The sequence below is a fragment of the Lynx canadensis genome, chromosome A2, assembly GCF_007474595.2.
Source record: "Lynx canadensis isolate LIC74 chromosome A2, mLynCan4.pri.v2, whole genome shotgun sequence".
Classification (NCBI taxonomy): domain Eukaryota; kingdom Metazoa; phylum Chordata; class Mammalia; order Carnivora; family Felidae; genus Lynx; species Lynx canadensis.
Window position 1 is genome coordinate 93,767,875 of NC_044304.2, and position 18,814 is coordinate 93,786,688.

Below are 18,814 nucleotides of genomic sequence, written 5' to 3' on the forward strand. Positions count from 1 at the left end.
TAAGAGATTTTATAATCCCCCTATGGCCAGAGAACCACAGAGAAGGCAGGAGATACAATACCTTAAATGTCTCAAAGGTATGCATTATTGACCAAAACCTAACGGATTCCTCCAGCACAGGGTTATACCCTTTTCTATCTGTAACTACACACATTGTAGGACTATGAGAGGCTGGGTTGGAAGGCCCATTTTCAGAAGTGGTAAAATAAATTTTTATGCCTTCAACTTGGAATAGCCATATTTTTTCTCTTTGTGAGGTTCTCACATATGCACAATGGATATTAGACTTTGATAGACAGTGTGATGTTGAACCTTCCCACATTTGGAGGTCAGTGGATAAATACCAGAATTACTCAGATCTAGTATCAACTTGGGAAAAGATGAGAAGCCTTCGAGGCAATGGAGTGCAGATTATCTCGTTCCTGCCTTAGAAGATGAGAGTGCTGGATTGATGACTCTATACTATTTAATCCCAGAGCAGCTACAAGTCCACAGAGCTCAGACAAAAGCACAGAATATCCCTTTTTGTGTCCAATGCCAACATGGCGCCCACCATGTGTTGTGTTAAGGAGACTAACATGACTGAAAGATTGCACCATCACAGAAACCAGAATATGAGGAATAATATGGCATTAAAGTGTCTGATAATAAAAAGTAGGTACTTGTAGGTAAATATTGCTTTCCAATTACCCATGAATTCAGAATTCTGGGAGATTTGGTGTGTAAGAAACAATTTGGCAACAGGCTTTGGCATCAGCAGACTCAGGCTTGAATCCTGGTTGAACTACTTATGTGACCTTGGACATGCTGCCCAACCTCTTTAGGCTTCATTTTTCTCCTATGGAAAATGAGAATAATAGTACACACCTCCTAGGAGGGTCAGTGGGATTAAATGAGATAATATGAGCAAGCATTTAGTATAATGACAGGCACACTGAAGCACTGAGTACCTTTTAGTGATAATAGTATTAGTTGCTGTCATGTTCATCAGCAGCAGCAGCATCTTCCTCTCCTTCACATACTCATCTTATTGATTTCATATCCTAAGTGTGTCCAAATTTCTTTTCTATTCCTGTCACCTCAGTTTTAGTTTTCCTCTCTAACCTATACTTGCACGGTAGTGCCCTATTTGGCTTCAGTGACTCATCCAATACTTCTAAAATCCATCCTCAAAATTCTTGCTATTGATCTTTTTAAAACTCAAATGTGACCATACTCCTCACTGCTAAATCCCTTTCAGTGTTTCTCATAGCCTTCAGGATAAAGATGATCCTTCTCATAGTTACAGGAAAAGATTTTTCTCTTTGGGTTTAAGTCCCAGGTGGTTACTTTTAGCTCTTAAAGTCTACCATTCACAACCTTGGAGACAGGGACAAAGGGTTATGCTTCCTTGCTACATCTTCGATCATGAAGTCAACCACTGTCCATTCCACACTGCTACGTTGGCCAGTTTTATGAAGGAGAGGTGATGATCTTGAGAACCCCTCCTACCCATGATCATACAGCTCTGTAGTCAAGTCACTAACTATAGAATACTCTTCACGAATTTAGCAAATTAGACTGGACTTGCTCTTTTTTAGTCTCAGTCTGATGCCCTTTTTGTGGAAGTAATTTCTGAATTTACTGTGGCTTACAAATCTTTGGGGATGCAATATCAAGTAGAGTCTATATACTAGTTATTTTTTATCGTATTTTTGTTATACCAGCATTTCTATATATCTGCTTTGACAATTTGGAAATTTGGGAAGAAGGCAGGTTATCAGAATTGGCTTCCCAGTAGTATCTTGGTCCTTGAAAATTATGATTATTGGGAGAGGTTTCTAAATGCATGAGATTATTTTATATTTTCTTTGTTTCACTTGTGTGGTCTCTAAAGTTATAGATCTGATATCTTTGTAGATACAAACCCAGTTTCATTTTCTACCTTATAGCATTGACTTGCATTTTTCATTATATTTTGCATAGAGGCCACTGCACTGCTATGATGAGAAAGAAAACCTGCTTTAAATTCACGGCATTTCTTCTATCAAGTTAAAAAAAAAGATTTTCCCTAGAGAGAAGCATTTTGCCAGCAGGGTTCTGTAGCTTGTAGGGTGTAGTAGGAAAAGGTGCATAAAAATGTGAAGCATATGAACGAAAGAATAGTTCATTTAGCCTATGTGTGAAAAGCCAGATTTCTTTTTCATACTGTTATAGGAAGTATTTCAGATTTTGTACATATTTGCTTTTTTCCATTTTGAAATGGTTTGTGTATTCTTCCCACAGGTATTTAAAATGTGACGACTTCTGTTGAATGTAAATATTAAGGTTGATGTCTAAAGGTCGTTTTTAAAATTTAAAACATTGGCACTCCTTCATACTTAAGTATTTATTGAGCACAAGTTGTGTAAGTTATATATACACTGGTGGTGAGTCCTGTAATAGATCCTAAGTGGACCCTAGTCTGTGATGCCCACACACTTGGAGGAAACAGGCCAAGACTAGAACCCACTTTGTACGTGTTCCTACCTGGGGGCAGACGTCTTCAGAGGTTTCCCCATTCTCCCCTATGTTGAATCTTTGTAATGAAATCTTGTGCAGATACTGTTCTTTTTGGCTGTCTCTGTAACACTGTACACTCAAGTTGCATTGGTAGGGAACTTCCGGGAAGGGCTCATCAGGGATGTGGACCAGAAGAGCAGAAATTGAACTAGTTTGTGCTACAGTGTAATTGTGCTGTGTTGCTTCTTTATCCCAATTCAGTGGACGTCCCAGGCACACAAGAAATGAAGTCCAGTGAGAAAACATCTACTTGGTCGTTGACTTTAGGTCCCCTGCCTTTATTCATCCTTCTTTATGATCCCCCTTTCTAGTTCGTCTCTGACTTGACATTAATCATAAACCTGCTTAGTGAGTGGAGAGAAGTTGTTTAAGCTGGCTCTGATATCACACATTGTTCATTTACCTGAGTGATTTTACTTCCTTTTAAAATGGATGTGTAATGTAAGGATGCTAATGTAAGAAAGATCAGTGAGGCAGAACAAATGTGTCATTGGAATTAAGTCATTTGCTTCAGGAAGCAAGGGCAGACACAGGTGAGTCATATAAATTAAAGCCATAGTTCACACCAAAAGGATGGTCAAAGGGTGGCAAGGAAGGAAGAATAGATCGCTGTCATCAGAATCTACTTCGGGGTGGAGCTCTTATCTCTTCACTTTTGCATCTTAGTGCTTGGCACCGTGCCAGACCTGTAATGGCAGTTGGGTATATGTTTTTTGAAGCAAAGATGGAGTAACTGTTAAACGAGATGCTGAGAGTAAGATCTAGGAAAAGAGGGAAACTAGCGATTACATTACAAACACTAAGGATACATAGAAAGCCAGGAGGAATAGAAGGCAAACAATGATTTAAAAAACCAATGAAAACAAACCCATTTAACATTAATTACATCTTATTAAAAAAGAAACGCAGTGGACTGATAATACTTGTTCTGTATTAATTTTCCTATACAAGCAAATATTAAATATGAAAATCACACTTATGTTTTTAACCTTAAAAATATGGGACTTTTTATATCTGGACCAACTGATTTGAAGTTTGTATTGGGCAGACTCTAGACTATTCTGGTAGCTGATCAGATGCCAGTTTTTACTAATTAGAAAAAAATCATTGAACTTTCTTGTTGAATATTTCACTGCCCAATGTAGTATTAACTTTTAGTATTATAAGTAAGTTAATGGATTTACTGTGTATATGTGAGAATCTGTGTGCATTAATTAAAGACTATCATGTAAATGTTCTTGAATTGAAGAGCTAATTGATTAAAAGTGGAAAATATTCAAATAGGAACATGCTGAGAAATGTTTCATTGGGAAAATTAAAGGTAGGAACGTGCCGAGAAATGTCTCATTGAGATAATTAGTTAAAGGTTTGTGAGCAAACTATGAGTACCTTTTGGGTATGAATGATAAGGGGTTAAATAATCATTTAAGACTTGTGTGGTATGTCTTATTTCTATGCAGACCTTGAGCAGATAAGTTGCTATTTCAACTATGAGGAGACATGGTTATGTGGGATATATAATCTCATGTGGCCAGAATAATTTGTCCCAAATAAAACTGCTGTTTCCTTGTTCATGACTTCTTGTTGCTTACAGGATAACACCTAAAACTCAAGCCGGCACACAAGACCCTTCACAATTGTCCGTTGTCTGCTTTCAGTCTTATCCCAAGCCTCATCCTTCACCCATCCTACTTCCTTCTCCCCTTCTCTCCTCAGATTTCCTGTAGGGAACTACCCATAGTTCTATAAATATGTTAAAATATTTCCTACCTCATTTGTTGTGCCCATGCTGCTCTTTCTGTCTAACCATCCCCCAGCCAACATTATGAGGCTCTAAACATATAACTTGGGAAATATTTAGTGGCTCCTTTTGGCATTATACCATATATATTAAATAATAAACAATTGAAATATATATTCTCAATCCTCATAAGCAGTGAATAAGAGTATAGAAATGATTATTCATGTATTCATCCAACAAATATTTATTGAGCACCTATTTGCCAGGTACTGTGTTTGGCCCTAGAGATTTAAGAGTAAGCAAGGCAGAGAACTCCCTGCCACCATGAAACATTTATTTACTTTAGTGGGGATGACAGGAAGATAATAAGCAGAAGTAAAGTGGTTAGGAAGAGGTTTAAGGAATGTGAAGCAAAGCAAGGGAAGGGGAAAAAGACACATGAGGAGAAGTGTTAATGAAGTGGTCAGGGAAAGCATTTTTGAGGGTGACGTTTGAGTGTGGATCTGAAAGAAGGAAGGGAGCGAACTGGGAGAATATCTGGAACAAGAGAGTGCAGTGGCTTTGAGATATAGAGGGGCTTCATGCTCTTAAGAAACAAGAACAAGCTTTGGGTGGCTGGAGTACAGAGAACAAGGGGACTGGTGAGAAGGTCAGAAAAGCAGCACCTTGCCAGTCACGGATCAGGGGTAGCATTTTATTCTAAGTTAGAAACACTTAGGTTTTGAGAGGGACAGTAATACTTTCTAAAACCCTGGTTGTCTGTCTAGACTAGGGCAGGGGGAAGAATACCAGAATAGCAGCATAAAGACAAGTTACAAGGCTGCTGTGATCATCCAGAGATACTTGGTGGCTTACACTGGGATGGAAGTAGTGGTGGTGCTGAGAAGTTGTCACATTTAAAATACGTTCTGAAAATAGCACCAAGAGAACTAGCTGTTGGATTGGGTGTAGGATATCAAAGAGAGCAAAGTGTTGCAGATTTGTGATTAGAGAAATCAAGTTGTATTAATGGTAGGGCCGTTTACTGAGATGCAGACTATTGGGGTTGGAAGGGTATGAGATCAGGAATTTGGTTTTGGACCTGATAAGTGTGAGATTCATATTAGATATCCAAAAGGAATTGTCATATAAACAACTGAACATATGAGTCTGGGACAAGGGAGAGGTATGCCTAGAGAGATAATTTGGGGAACTTTTAGTGTATCGATGACATTTAAACCATGACATTTAAGATCCCCTAAGGAGGGAGTAGAGACAGAGATGAAAAGAGATCCATATCCCAGTCTTGGGACACCTTCATCTTTAGAAGCTGGGAAGAAAAGGAACCTCCAGCAAAGGAGATGTAGAAGCAGAGCCAATGAAGCAGGAAGAAAGTTAGACATGGAGCCCAAGTGAAGAGAGTTTCAGGAAGGAGGAGGTGATCAGTTATGTCAGTTGCTGCTTAAGAGGTTCAGGTGAGGTCTGCTGACCGTTGTTGGAGTGGAGAGGACAGAAGCCTGATTAAATTTAAGAATGAAAGTCAGTTTTTGCTTTTGGTGCCTCAGAAAATCATTGCCATGTCTGATGGGTGACTTTCATTTTCCAATATAAACATATGTCAAATCATGAGATTGCAAACCTAGAACTACTACAATGTTATATGTCAGTTATACTCAGATTTTGTTTTTGTTTTTGTTTTTTTAGCAGGATAATGAAAGCAAGGGATGTAGCTGAGCTAATTGGGGTTAACTATTTTTGAAGATTTCTGGCTAATGGGGAACAGAGTAATGAAGCTTATAGCTAGGGGGTGCTGCAGGGTCAAGACAGATTTAAGGTAGATGGTAACTTTGTGAATAATGGTAGTTTCATTCCTCTCCCCTCTTTTTGTGAAACAAGAAGACATACTTTAGCTGAAGCAGTTCTTAGCTCTAATATCTATAGTCCCTATAAACATGAGAAAATTTTCATTGAAAAAGATAGGGCTTATTACATTCTTTATGGTATTAAAATCTTTTTTTAAGGTATCAGATTTTGGTACAGTTACAATGACTTTTTTCTTTTAACTTTTCAGGTGTTAGATGGTGTCTTTGAACTGATATAAAGCTGAACTTCCCTGTGTGAGACCTTTCTATAAACCTACAAGTAATTTCAGAGTAAAAATTTTAAAGAGGACCTGTATGTCTGAGGCAAAATTGATGGCAGTTACAGGATTCCAATTCTTTTAGAATATCTAAATGGAGTTGAAAGAATCAAACATGTTCCCAGTAAAAAGAAGTGTTGGATAGACATGCCGAGTGTTAAAAAAAAAAAAGTTCTTATATAATACTTGAAGAAAATTAGCTAATACATGGCTACTTGATGCTTGTTCTGATAGGTAAGGTTAGTTTTAGTTAAAATTAATTGTCCTTGCAGTTATATGCTTACCTTATATTTTCAGTGTGTGGGGGGAATATCTTGGAGAAGGACTCATCTTCAGAGTCCTGTGGTGGTGGTATTTTCACTTGTGCTTGTATCTAACACTAATTACTTTTTGTTACTGTTTATATTTTTGATTTAATTTCATGCTAATTGCAATGATAGCACAGTAATGAAGTTTGCCTATAAATTATCTTACCTACTATTAAGATGAATCTTCTTTGTTCTATTACTTTATGCTACTTGCACATAGAAGTAAAATACTTTGATAAATGAGAGAAAGAGAAGGAAGGTGGTGAGTTCTTCTGACTGAGGTTTAGCACATGTGGGTAGACTCTGCTTCTAGATATCATCATAGATTTTAATTTTAATAAGAGAGCAAATTATTTGTGTATGTTTTGAAAGCTGATGCCTCAGAATTTTATTCCTTCTTTGATCAGATAGAACATTTTGTTTAGTGCAGTCTCAGAATACAGAGTCTTGCTTCCTGATTGGCATCAATTATCTAAAAACACCCCCCAATTCTTTTGGAAATGTGTGCCTGCCAATTTAGAGCTGTTTATTTGAAAAGTTGCTTGGTTGCTCCTTGCAAAATTGATTCTTGATGAGTTTTTGTTTTCTAATTTTCTCTTGTCCAGAGTTTCCGGTGGCAGCCAGGTATGAATACATTATGTGGCTGATTTTCCTGTTGGAAAATGTAAAGTTTACCTCTTCTAGCATTTGATATTCACTAAATTTCCCTTGCGTGTCCTGATGGTGGTAAAATCTCTTGCTATCATTCTAATCTGTTCGTTAAACCTTGTCTTTGAAATTTCATTATTTAACCATGGGTTGTCAGTTTTAAGTTGACTCTTAAGCTGCAGCTTTGTAGTTATAATGGAGAAACATGATAGAAAAGGAAGAAAGTCTGGAGGGGGAGGGGAGTGAGGAATGGGGAGTAAGGAGGAGGAATGAGAGTGAGCTAAGCTTTCTCATTAAAACTCATAGAGAACTATATATAGCTCCTTCTACCTTTAGCCAAAGGAAATATCAAGAAAGGCTGTAGGGTAGTACATATTGCTGTTAAAAAAGTAGTTGAATTTAATGGATGGTACAAAAGCACAGTGCAATAGCAATTGCAATAGAAATAGAAATATAGATACTGGAGAAGAATCAATAGGAATTGATGGACATAAAGAGTGACTGAGAAAATGAACATGACAGCCCACAGCTGCTACAGTAGGAATTGCCCAGGCTGATCTGAACCAAGAGAACCCAGACCAGTACCAGACCTCATGCAGAAGTATGAGCCCCAGGAGTGTCTGAGGTGCCTAAAGGCTTAGTGTCTGAACTCTCCTCAATGCATTATGCTTATCACTGGGTTATAAAAGCCTTTGTTTTACTGAATGCTGTTCTAAGCAGTTTATATACCATTTAGCCTCACAACAACCCTCTAAGGTATTGAATTATTATTATTATTATTATTATTATTATTATTATTATTCCCATAAGTTAGGTATCTTGCTCAAGTTCTGTACCCAGTTGGGGTTCCTTGAAGTCAGGTGGTCTTCCTAAGGCTGTAGTTACTATGTGCCCATAGAAGGAACTGGTTGTGTTGGGTTCCTTCAGGAAGTATGAGTTTTGTTTTATGTGAACTTTTATATGAATTGAAGCTTCTTTGAATGGTTAGAAGAAAACAGTGACTATATAGGGAATCAGGTGCTGCCGTGGAGGATGGATAAAATCAATTTAATCAGTCTGGCCCTGTGTGTTGTGATCAGTAAACCATCAACTTCCCTAAATAAGAATCAAAACTGGGAAGAAGAATGAGAGCTAAGGAAGGTCTCCAAGTTGCCCAAGACTAGCTGCTGTAACAATTCTCAAAACTCAATTTTCTGTAAGGAATATAGAAAAAGAGTTTGGTTGTCTGCCTTGTGGGTGACTAGGAAAAAACACATCTTTGAACCAGATGGGCAGGCAGTGTACTTGGAGTCCCTGGAGTCCATCCAAATAATCTTCCGCCAAAGGGGAGAAAAGAACCATTGTTCATGAGGGTTCAAATCATGGAAATTATTCAGCTCTTCTAGGCTGTACTTCTTTGATATTACAGAGGTTCTTTGTTAAATTATCAAATTACATCCAGACAGAGATAACAATTCTGTGCTGAGAGTGATCATAGCTAGTTTTTAGGTATACGTTTTTCCCCTGGACATCTTACCTATTGAATTCTTTGTGACTTTGGTATTCAGAACTTGATTACCTAAAGTGAAAATCTGACAGTTTTGCTTTATCTGTGAGGCTTCCCTCATTCTGAGTTCCTGTAGTATTTTCTTTTATGTCTTCGATAGCAATTATTTCTTGTATTATACTTAATGTGTATAAGTGTCTGTGAGAATAGCGATTGTGTCTCATTCATCTTTATACCACCTATAGTGCTTAACACAAAGCTCAATAAATGGTTGGTAAATGAATAGAACATGAAAAAAATCATTTGGTAATGAAATGCAGAAAGCATAGTTTACTCTATGTCTTCTTGACACTTTCTTTACATACTCCACAAGTCCCTAGTGTACTTTTGTGACTTTTTCTAAAATTCCCTTGTTGTTACTTGTTTAATTTTTAATAACTCTCTTTCCTTCATGGCGAGAAAGCCTTTAAAGCCTAGGGTTGGTGTAACGAACTGATTTCCTTTCTGTAATTCCAGTGACATTTCTTTGCTACATATTGGTAATGATATTTACCAGCAGTTTATAAATGGTATGTGCAAGGCGAAATCAGTTTAGTATCATTTATGTATTGTGCCTAAAATTAAATACATGCTGTCACGGCAACTTGTATGCCTAGTTAAACCAATTGATCTAAGTATTTAGGCTTTCTACAGGTGCAGATACCTGATTAGTGGGTAATACTCAATATCTTATGGCAGTTATACAACTTCTCCTGTAAATTATAAGAACAAATTTAAAAATTGAATATATGTGATAATTTAGTACAAGTTTATAGAATTATTAGTTTGTGCAATAGATATGTGAAGTAGCTTTGTAAAAGCAGTTGGCTGCTATTAGACCTGTCCTTTCCTACCATCATATGAGTCATCAACCTTAAATCTCCTTTTCCTGGAGTTTAAAGCAGCATGTCTATTAAGTTTCTTAGCTCTTGCTCCAGCGTTAGTGCTTCACAGTAACTCCCCATCCTTTTGTATTTCCACGTGCACAAGTACTCTTCCTTACGAGCAACTGAAAATCAAGTGGAAGTGGTTGGAGGGAAAAATAGGATTTATGGGGAGGATAGTGTGGCAGGATAGAAGCAAGGGCTGAACAGTCACATTTCAGAAAGGTAGGGGCGCCTGAGTGGCTAAGTCACTTAAGTATCCGACTCTTTATCTCAGCTCAGGTCTTAATCTCAGGGTCATGAGTTCGAGCTCTGCATTGGGCTCTGCACTGGGCATGAAGGGAGGGAGGGGAGGGTGGGTGATGGGTATTGAGGAGGGCACCTGTTGGGATGAGCACTGGGTGTTGTATGGAAACCAATTTGACAATAAATTTCATTAAAAAAATAAAAATAAATAAATAAAAAATAGACAAATAAAAGGAAAAGAAAGAGTCAGGTGGTGGCAGGGACTTCAGTGGTGGGGACCAGGGCTTCCATGTTATCAGTGTTGTCTCTTGCCCTTATTCTCTACTTTTACTATTTGGTAGTTTCAGGATTTCAGTCCATCTTCTCTAGGGCTTGAGACACTGACACTGACTAGTAGCTTCTAAGATGTTGCTGTCTCTGCTTTGCCACCATCAGGAGTAGAGTGGTAGTGTCCAATCACTCTGGTTGGAAGAGTCCCAGGGAACAATGGGCTTAGATTGGGTCCCTGGTCTGGTCCTGGATAGGGCACAGCCCGCCCTAGACTGTAGCAGATGGTGTCGGGTGGGGGGGGGGGCACTCCAGGAACCAGCTTTTTTAAATAATCATTCAAGTAATGCATTCCACAAGGAGTAGCTGAAAGGATTCAAACAGTACTTGAATGCTGCTGTTCTTGGTGTTTTACTGGATCCGAAAAGAATGTAGGAGTGAAAGCATTTCACAACTGTTAATATCCCTGTCTCTTGTACATTTTTTCCTTGAACCTTATCCTCTGTTACACTAGTGAGATTGGACTAGTTATATGATCATATGACAGTGCTTCCTTAGACAAATGATTACTTTGGTTTGCTTTCAGTTCTTTGAAGGTGATGTGCATGTGGTTTCAAATGGAGAGGGAGGCAAACCATAAGAGACTGTTAAGTACAGAGAGCAAACTGAGGGTTGATGAGGGTAGGGAGTTGCGGGGTGGGAAAATGGGTGATGGGCATTAAGGAGGGCACTTGTTGGGAGGAGCACTGGATATTGTATGTTAAGTGATGAGTCATGGGTATCTACTTCCGAAGCCACTGTACTATACAGTATATAGTATATACACTGTATATATACTATATATACTGTATATATAAAATAGTATATATGTAAAAGTATATACTATATAGTATATATATAAAAGTATATACTATACTCTATAGTATATATACAGTGTATATACTGTAGGTTACCTAACTTGACAATAAATTATATGTTTAAAAAATGTTTAAAATAAATAAATACATTTTAAAGCTGAAAAAGAAAACCACAGAATGATATAAATTATACCAGCATTAGCTTGAAAAGGCAAATAACAAGACATTGGCCAAAGGCAACTTAATTAAATTACATAGGAGCACATATTTTAATTTCAGTCTTGAGTTTCTTCAGTTGGTTATCTTTTCCTTATCATGCTTATTGCTGAATGTACAGCATTGTTATCCATTCTTTTCTATGGCCCTGCTTCCTATTTTATTTTTTAGGGGTATAGAGTGAGACAAAGGAAGAAAATTATTTAATAAATCCTTCTTATTTTGATATTTACAGTATATACTAGATCAGTGGCAAGGAATTTCTAGCTTAAAAAATGTCAAAGATGATTTAAAATTATTTCTGTGTGTCTTTTTGCAAGCTCAGTTAAAAAGTTTTCTTCCTTTGGGATTTTCCTGATTTTCTGTAAGTAGAATTTTAGAAAGCTGGTCTAAAGTTCCTAAAAGCAATAAAGCTGACATAACCCTGAACTAGAAAACTTTTTCTTCCCTTTTCATAGTTAACATAAAAAACTTAAGTCCTTTTTTTTTTTTTTTTTTTTTTTTTTTTTTTTTAAGAGAGACTTCGCTCCTTAAGCAGCTTTTTTGATGGTCCTGGATTTGTAGCCTCTTCATACTGGCATCCTGACATCAGGAAGAGAGAAAACCCTCACATCTTTTCTCAATGCTTTTTGCCTTTCTTCTTGCTTCTACCTGAGGATTTTGTGTCTGCCACTGAAATCTTATAATTTAATTCACATTTGTAAGATCATATTAGTGCTACACATCTAGAACTCTCTGATACTGTTCTTCCCTTAATATGGTCATAGTAAGATCACTTTTACACCTGGGTATTCTGCTCCTTTTCACATACTTGGGGCATGGTAGCACATCAAAACTCTGATTGATTTTGCAAGGGCGAGAGTAGGAAAAACTACACTAGGCCATGTGAATACCTAAGCATTTTATATGTTACTTGAATAAATAATAAATACATAAGGGTATGTAGGCATGTATATAGAAATCATATTTTTTATATGTGTAGGTATATATAGAAACCATATTGTTTTAATGCAGATGCAAATCTTATGTGCCAAGGATTAAAAGTTTAACTGAGAAGCAAAGACTGAGTTGTAGGCAAGTTGTTATCCAGGGTAATTGAGGATATACAACCAGAAAATACAACATACAGGAAGGAGAAAAATTGTTCCCTAAGAAGGAGTAGACTGAACTCTTGGTTACAAGCAGAACTGTGATCAGACATCAGATTAAAAAAAAAAACTTTTTTAAATGTTTATTTATTTTCAGAGAGAGAGAGAGAGAAAGAAAGAGAGAGAGAGAGAGAGAGAGAGAGAGAGAGAGTGTGTGTGTGTGTGTGTGTGTGTGTGTGTGAGCAGGGGATGGGCAGAGAGAGGGAGACAGAATCTGAAGCAGGCTCCAGGCTCTGAGGTGTCGGCACAGAGCCGGACGCGGGGCTCAAATCCCAGAACTGTGAGATCATGACCTGAGCTGAAGTCGAACACTCAACCAACTGAACCACCCTGGTGCCCCAGACATCAGATTTTTAAAATAGAGGCAAAAATAAGGCTTGCCTTTTTGTTATTGTAATCTGTATCTACCTGTTTCTGTTATTAGACTCATGATAGTCAGCCTTCCATACTGCTTTTTTTTTTTTTTTTTAATTTTTTTTTTTCAACGTTTATTTATTTTTGGGACAGAGAGAGACAGAGCATGAACGGGGGAGGGGCAGAGAGAGAGGGAGACACAGAATCGGAAACAGGCTCCAGGCTCTGAGCCATCAGCCCAGAGCCCGACGCGGGGCTCGAACTCACGGACCGCGAGATCGTGACCTGGCTGAAGTCGGACGCTTAACCGACTGCGCCACCCAGGCGCCCCCATACTGCTTTTTAACACACATAATCTAAAGTTTCCCTGCTATAGGTCTATCTTTGGGCTTTTAATTTCCGACCTAGATGATGTTCATAACTGAACTTTTTTTCACCTAGACGTATTTTCTGCAGTTCATAGTGACCAGCATAGGATTTATCTCTAGCCAAGAAACAAATATGGAATATCTGTTGTCTACAAAAACCAGTGTCAGCACTCTAGGGAAGGCACAGATGAGGATATGTCCTGTGAGTGTGTGTGCGTGTGTGTGTGTATGTGTTAGGGTTATTTCATTTTTATTTTTGCTCTGGATGTGTGGATTTCGAATGGTCTGCCCTCAATTTTATTTTCCCCATAAGCTCTCATATTTTTAGGATGCAATTTAACAGGATGCAACATTTTTCAGGAACAGATTTATTGTGTTGTGGTAGAATTACCTGTATTTACAAGTAAAATTAGTTCATTTTTTCCCTCCTCCAGAATCACTTAAAGTTGTGTAAATATTAGGAAGAAATTCCTAAAGTTTCCATGAAATTCCATGAATGATGTATGGATATTTTAGATATTTAGAAAGTTTTTTATTTTATATTTTTAATGTTTATTTATTTTTGAGACAGACAGAGCCAGAGCAGGGGAGGGGCAGAAAGAGAGAGGGAGACACAGAATCCAAAGCAGGTTCTAGGCTCTGAGCTGTCAGCACAGAGTCCGATGTGGGGGTCGAACTCATGAACTGTGAGATCATGACCTGAGCCGGTCAGTCACTTAACTGACTGAGCCACCCAGGTACCCCTAAAAAGTATTTTAAATAAATAACATTTCTTTGAATATATGGAAGTCTAAGCAATGTCTGGCATTAGTAGAGAAGAATGAAGTCATGAAATATTCAGAGTTTATTACAAAAATAAGGTTTGGGTTTACTAAAAACCTCATGAACATTTAAAAATCAATCATAACATGAACTTCCACTGTAAAAATTTACAATAGAAAGAAATTGCTAGGGTTACATGGAACTATAATAATTTGAAATTCAACCTCTTTTTTGGGAAATCTCTGTCTTTTCTCAATCACTTTTTTTTTTTTTAATTTTTTTTTTTCAACGTTATTTTTGGGACAGACAGAGACAGAGCATGAACGGGGGAGGGGCAGAGAGAGAGGGAGACACAGAATCGGAAACAGGCTCCAGGCTCCGAGCCATCAGCCCAGAGCCTGACGCGGGGCTCGAACTCACGGACCGTGAGATCGTGACCTGGCTGAAGTCGGACGCTCAACCGACTGCGCCACCCAGGTGCCCCTCAATCACTTTTCATAATAAATTATTTTCTCTTCCTTTAGACTTAAAATTTTATTGAAATTAATTCATAAGGTAAACTTATTTTATTAGATTTATATGCATAAAGTAGACTTTTCTCTTTCCCCTTTCCTAATATTTAAAAAGTTTCCTTATTTAATGTTTCTTTTTCCTTTTTTGGTTAAAAATAAGGCTTTTTTAAAATCCCTTTCTTCAGTTACTTCTTTTGTCCATGTTCTTTTTTTGGGTTGGGAGACAATCTGTCTTTAAGACTATACTTATGTGAAGGTCAGGCATCTGACAGCCTCTCCTATCTGAGATGGCTCCAGGTAGGTTGATACGAAACAAGAGCTTCTACCCAGGTGAGATGTACCACAGAGCCTATTGTGTACAGCCTGCGGTTGGTGGGTGACTGGACTAGTACTTTTCAACTCAGGAGAAAATTCCTAGTCCTGCTTTTTAGCTGCCTATTGATTAAAACCTCTATTCATAGTGTTCTGGTAAGCCTGTTTAACTAGTTGCCCAAGTGTAGGGATAGTTGAGGAACTGTGGCAAAACTGAGAAGAGTGTGGTGGTGTTAGCAAGAGGTGGCGCATTCAGAACCTTAAGAAGGAGAGCCTGATGGCAAAGAGGGAGTGAACCATAAAAATGAAGCAGAGGAATGCACAGATGTCAGGTCTTGAGAGTAAGAGCCAAGGTCCCTGTAGACTCTCTGTTAAACCCTGATGGCTGTCACTAATGTTCATAATTGACCCAATCATCAGTTGAAGATTGGACTGGGTTTGTTATATTTCATTTGAAAAGTCAGGGAAGTGTAAAACATTTTTTAATTTTAAAAAATCACATATAAAGGCAGATAGTTCGAGGGATCAATTTTTGTTTTCCTGCAGAAATGACCTAAACAAATAGAGGTCAGATTCTAGCTTTCCGCCCCCCCCCCCCCATCAGTTTTTGTTTTTATTTTTTCCTGTATATCCACTGGCATGATGTTTTCACGAAAGACTTTTGTAGATAGACCCTTTATTTTAACCTCTATTACTGTTCTTCCACAATGTGGTTTCACATACATTTCAATGTCCTATAATAAAGATATTCTTAATAGTAGTGGATTGTGAATCTTGTATGACATGAACATAATGATTAATTACCTGCAGCTTTGCCTTCTAGCCTCTATTTTCACTTCTGCTGTATGGCCAAACTTGTAGAGCAATATACATATGTGAAACTGTATTTTACCCACAAATTCTTCCCATACATTCCTCAAGGCCCCCCATCCGTTTCCACTCTACGAGAGCTCACAGAATTTGTCTTAACGACTGTCATCAGCAGCAGCTCTTCCTAATATTTATTCAACAGGTACTGAGTGCTCTCTTAGGGGCTAGGGAGGTGCAGAGAAGAAATGAGTACAAGTCCATGCTCTGGAGCCATTTATATGCTAGTGGGGGCAGAAGACAAATAAATAAATGAGACAGTGGAACAAAAACAGTGCAAGGTGATGGTGAGGGAGGAGCAATGACAGAAGGGGGAAGCCAGGGAAGGCCTCTGAGGAGATTACTGAAAACCAACTGAGTAATGAGAGGGAGTCGGCCAGGATTATCTGAGGAAGAACATTCTAGGTAGTGAGAGCAGCACAGATTCCTGAGGAATCACCTTCAAGGAAAAGAAAAAAATTATCCACTGTGGCTGAAACATAGAGTGGTGAGCGCTGAGGGTACCCTGCCCAGATCTGCTTGGTCAGTGGGTACCCAGGTGAAACAGAAGCCCTTCCTGTCCAGGCCTCAGTCAGTGATGACCAGTCCAGAGTCACACAAGGCCAGCCGTCTTGCTTCAGGTGGGACTAACGTTGGCTGTGGTTGTTTCCTCTGACACCACACTTCCTTGCTTTCTCCCATCCTGCCTGTCCGACTCCTCACTCCTTTTCTCTGAGCTTGTCTTCAGTAAATTAGGTGAACAATAATCCTGGCTCAGTTCTATTTCTAGGAGACCCTAACCAAAGACACATAACTGAACTTTTGACCATTTTTTTTCTTGGCTCCATACCCTTATGTAGTTGCCCACTAAACATGTCCACTTGGATGTTCCAAAGGTACCTAAAACTCAACATGTAAAAATTGAAATCATGATAATTTTCCCTCCTCCTCAAGCTTTTGTTCTTCCTGTATCCATTTCTTTAGTTTATGTTTCCACCTTTCACCTAATTGTACTAAGAATTCAGGGCCATGCTGGATATTCCTTTTCCATTAGACCTCCTGTCCAGTCATGCAACAAGTAATGCATCGTGAATGTCTCTCACCTCCTTTGTCTTTCCACCTCCATTTTTGTTGCTTTGGTTCAGGACCTTGACTGAACTATTGTCTTAGTCTTCCGAGTAGCCTCCCCCGTACCCCTCTAGACCGTTCAATACTATTACCCTGTTGTAAAATGAAAAATCCCATCTAGCTGCTATTCTGTTTATAGTCCTTTAGCGCCTTCCTGTTGGATTAAATGGCAACTTCCTGTAAGATAAGATCCCTAACTTCTCAGCATGGCATACAGGTCTGTCATGCTGTGGTATTGCTCCATCTTTCCCTCAGCCTTCACAGCTGCCATCACTCTACTTACTGCTTGGTGGTTTCCTTGGACAGCTTCCAGTTTCAGGCCCTGATCCTTTTGTCCTGTCCTGCTGTTCCTTAGTGCCTGGACAGTGCCTAGAAGACTGAGCTTCATGCTGCCTCCTCAGTGAAGTCTTCTCTGAGCCACCCTTATTTGTACCCAGCTAAGTCCTCTCAAAACACACATTTCAGTATATTATAATCACTTGTTTTATTTTTAACCATTCACTGGGTTCCTTGAATGCAGAGAAAACATGGCTGTTCACATTGCTGTGTGTATCAGCATATGTTTATTGAGTGAATACATGAAAAAATAAAGGAGAAACTTTATTGTGTTAAGTTTGTTCGTTCTTATACAGGATAGCTTCATGAACATGAACATTCTACATGCCCTTAGCTGCCAACTCTATAGGAAAAAAGCTATAGGCACTGCTTAGACCAAGTGACTGAAGATAACACTTCTAATATGGATATTTTTCAGGGAGTGATGGGGGAAGAGGATAGATTATCTAAGCCCTAAAATATGGAGTTGGTAAATTTATTAATTATTTTAAATATTTATTTAGTATTTTCTAGATGGCTAGCATTGTGTTATATGCCGTTGGGCAATAAAAAAAGGAGCAGTTGATAGAGTTTGTTCCTCAAGGACCTTAAAATTGGGGGAAATGTGAACAAGAGTTTTGAGAAAGCATATGATTAGCTCTGAAATGATTTAAAGAAGAAGTGCTGTTGGTTCTGAAGAAGGAGAGTCTTTGTGGGCTGGAGGGTAGAGCAATCACAAACAAAACCTCAGATTCTTGAAATGTTTATTGGAATGAAGTCCCTTCTGCAGAAATGATGCTCATGTAACTCAGTGGTTTTCAGATAGCAAGGAGGTAGCTTTCTCTCTTGGCTTTGTTGAAAAAAAAAAGGTTCATAATAGTTGTGTTTGAAGAACTTTTTGTGAGATTTTTGAATGAGCTTTTGTGTTGCAGAAAAAAAGTGAAGTTCAGTATGTTCACAGTGTTATTCAAAAGGATGAAGATGAAGATGGTTTGTAAATGGGGGGTAGGAAATGATTTCTTTAAATCAATTAGGGTGTGAGAGGAAAACGCTTTTCCCTGAGATCTCTGACTGTAAGTGCACCCAGTCTTGTGGGCTGTGAGAATATCGTCTACTCACCATTGACACAGCAGTTTCCTCCTCTGTACTTTAATCTCTTAATTAAGTAAATATCTGTGAGGTCAGATTTCACACTTGACTTTTAAAATTTCTTGCCTAAAGTATATCTCAGTTGTATCTTTGTGTCTTACCTAATTTATACCCTTTTGTAATTCTATTTTCTGAGGCTGGGAAGTTCTTTCAACAAAGACGGATTGTAGATCAACCTCAATCCTGTAGGGGTCGCTATAAGAGTAGCATTGTGGCATTCTTCCTTGCCACCCAGCACCCAGCACTGTGTGGTATGACTTGACACAATTAACCTAAGGATTGTGAGATCTGGTTTGTGTTGGCATTTTACTTTTGAGAGTGGTATAAGCTCTAACCCTTCTAACCAAGAATTCTGTAGGCACATAACTATGTATTTTATCACTTTGGGTTTGTAAGTGCTACACCTGTGCATTTTTAACCTCATTTATTTGGTGCATGGTTATTTTAGATTTTTCATTATGCCCCATTTGCATATGACAAATATATACACATAGACACATTAAACTATTTTAGTGGCTTTTTCAGTACGAATGATGGTAGCCTTCATTGGCCTTCTATAGGACCTCAG

At 38.3% G+C, this 18,814-nt stretch overlaps 1 protein-coding gene across 1 annotated transcript in view; it reads left to right on the top strand.

Moving 5' to 3' along the window:
- CDK14 (cyclin dependent kinase 14) overlaps window positions 1-18,814 on the top strand; it is a 513,369-nt gene that overhangs the window by 93,796 nt on the left and 400,759 nt on the right. The gene's annotated exons all lie outside the window — the stretch shown is intronic.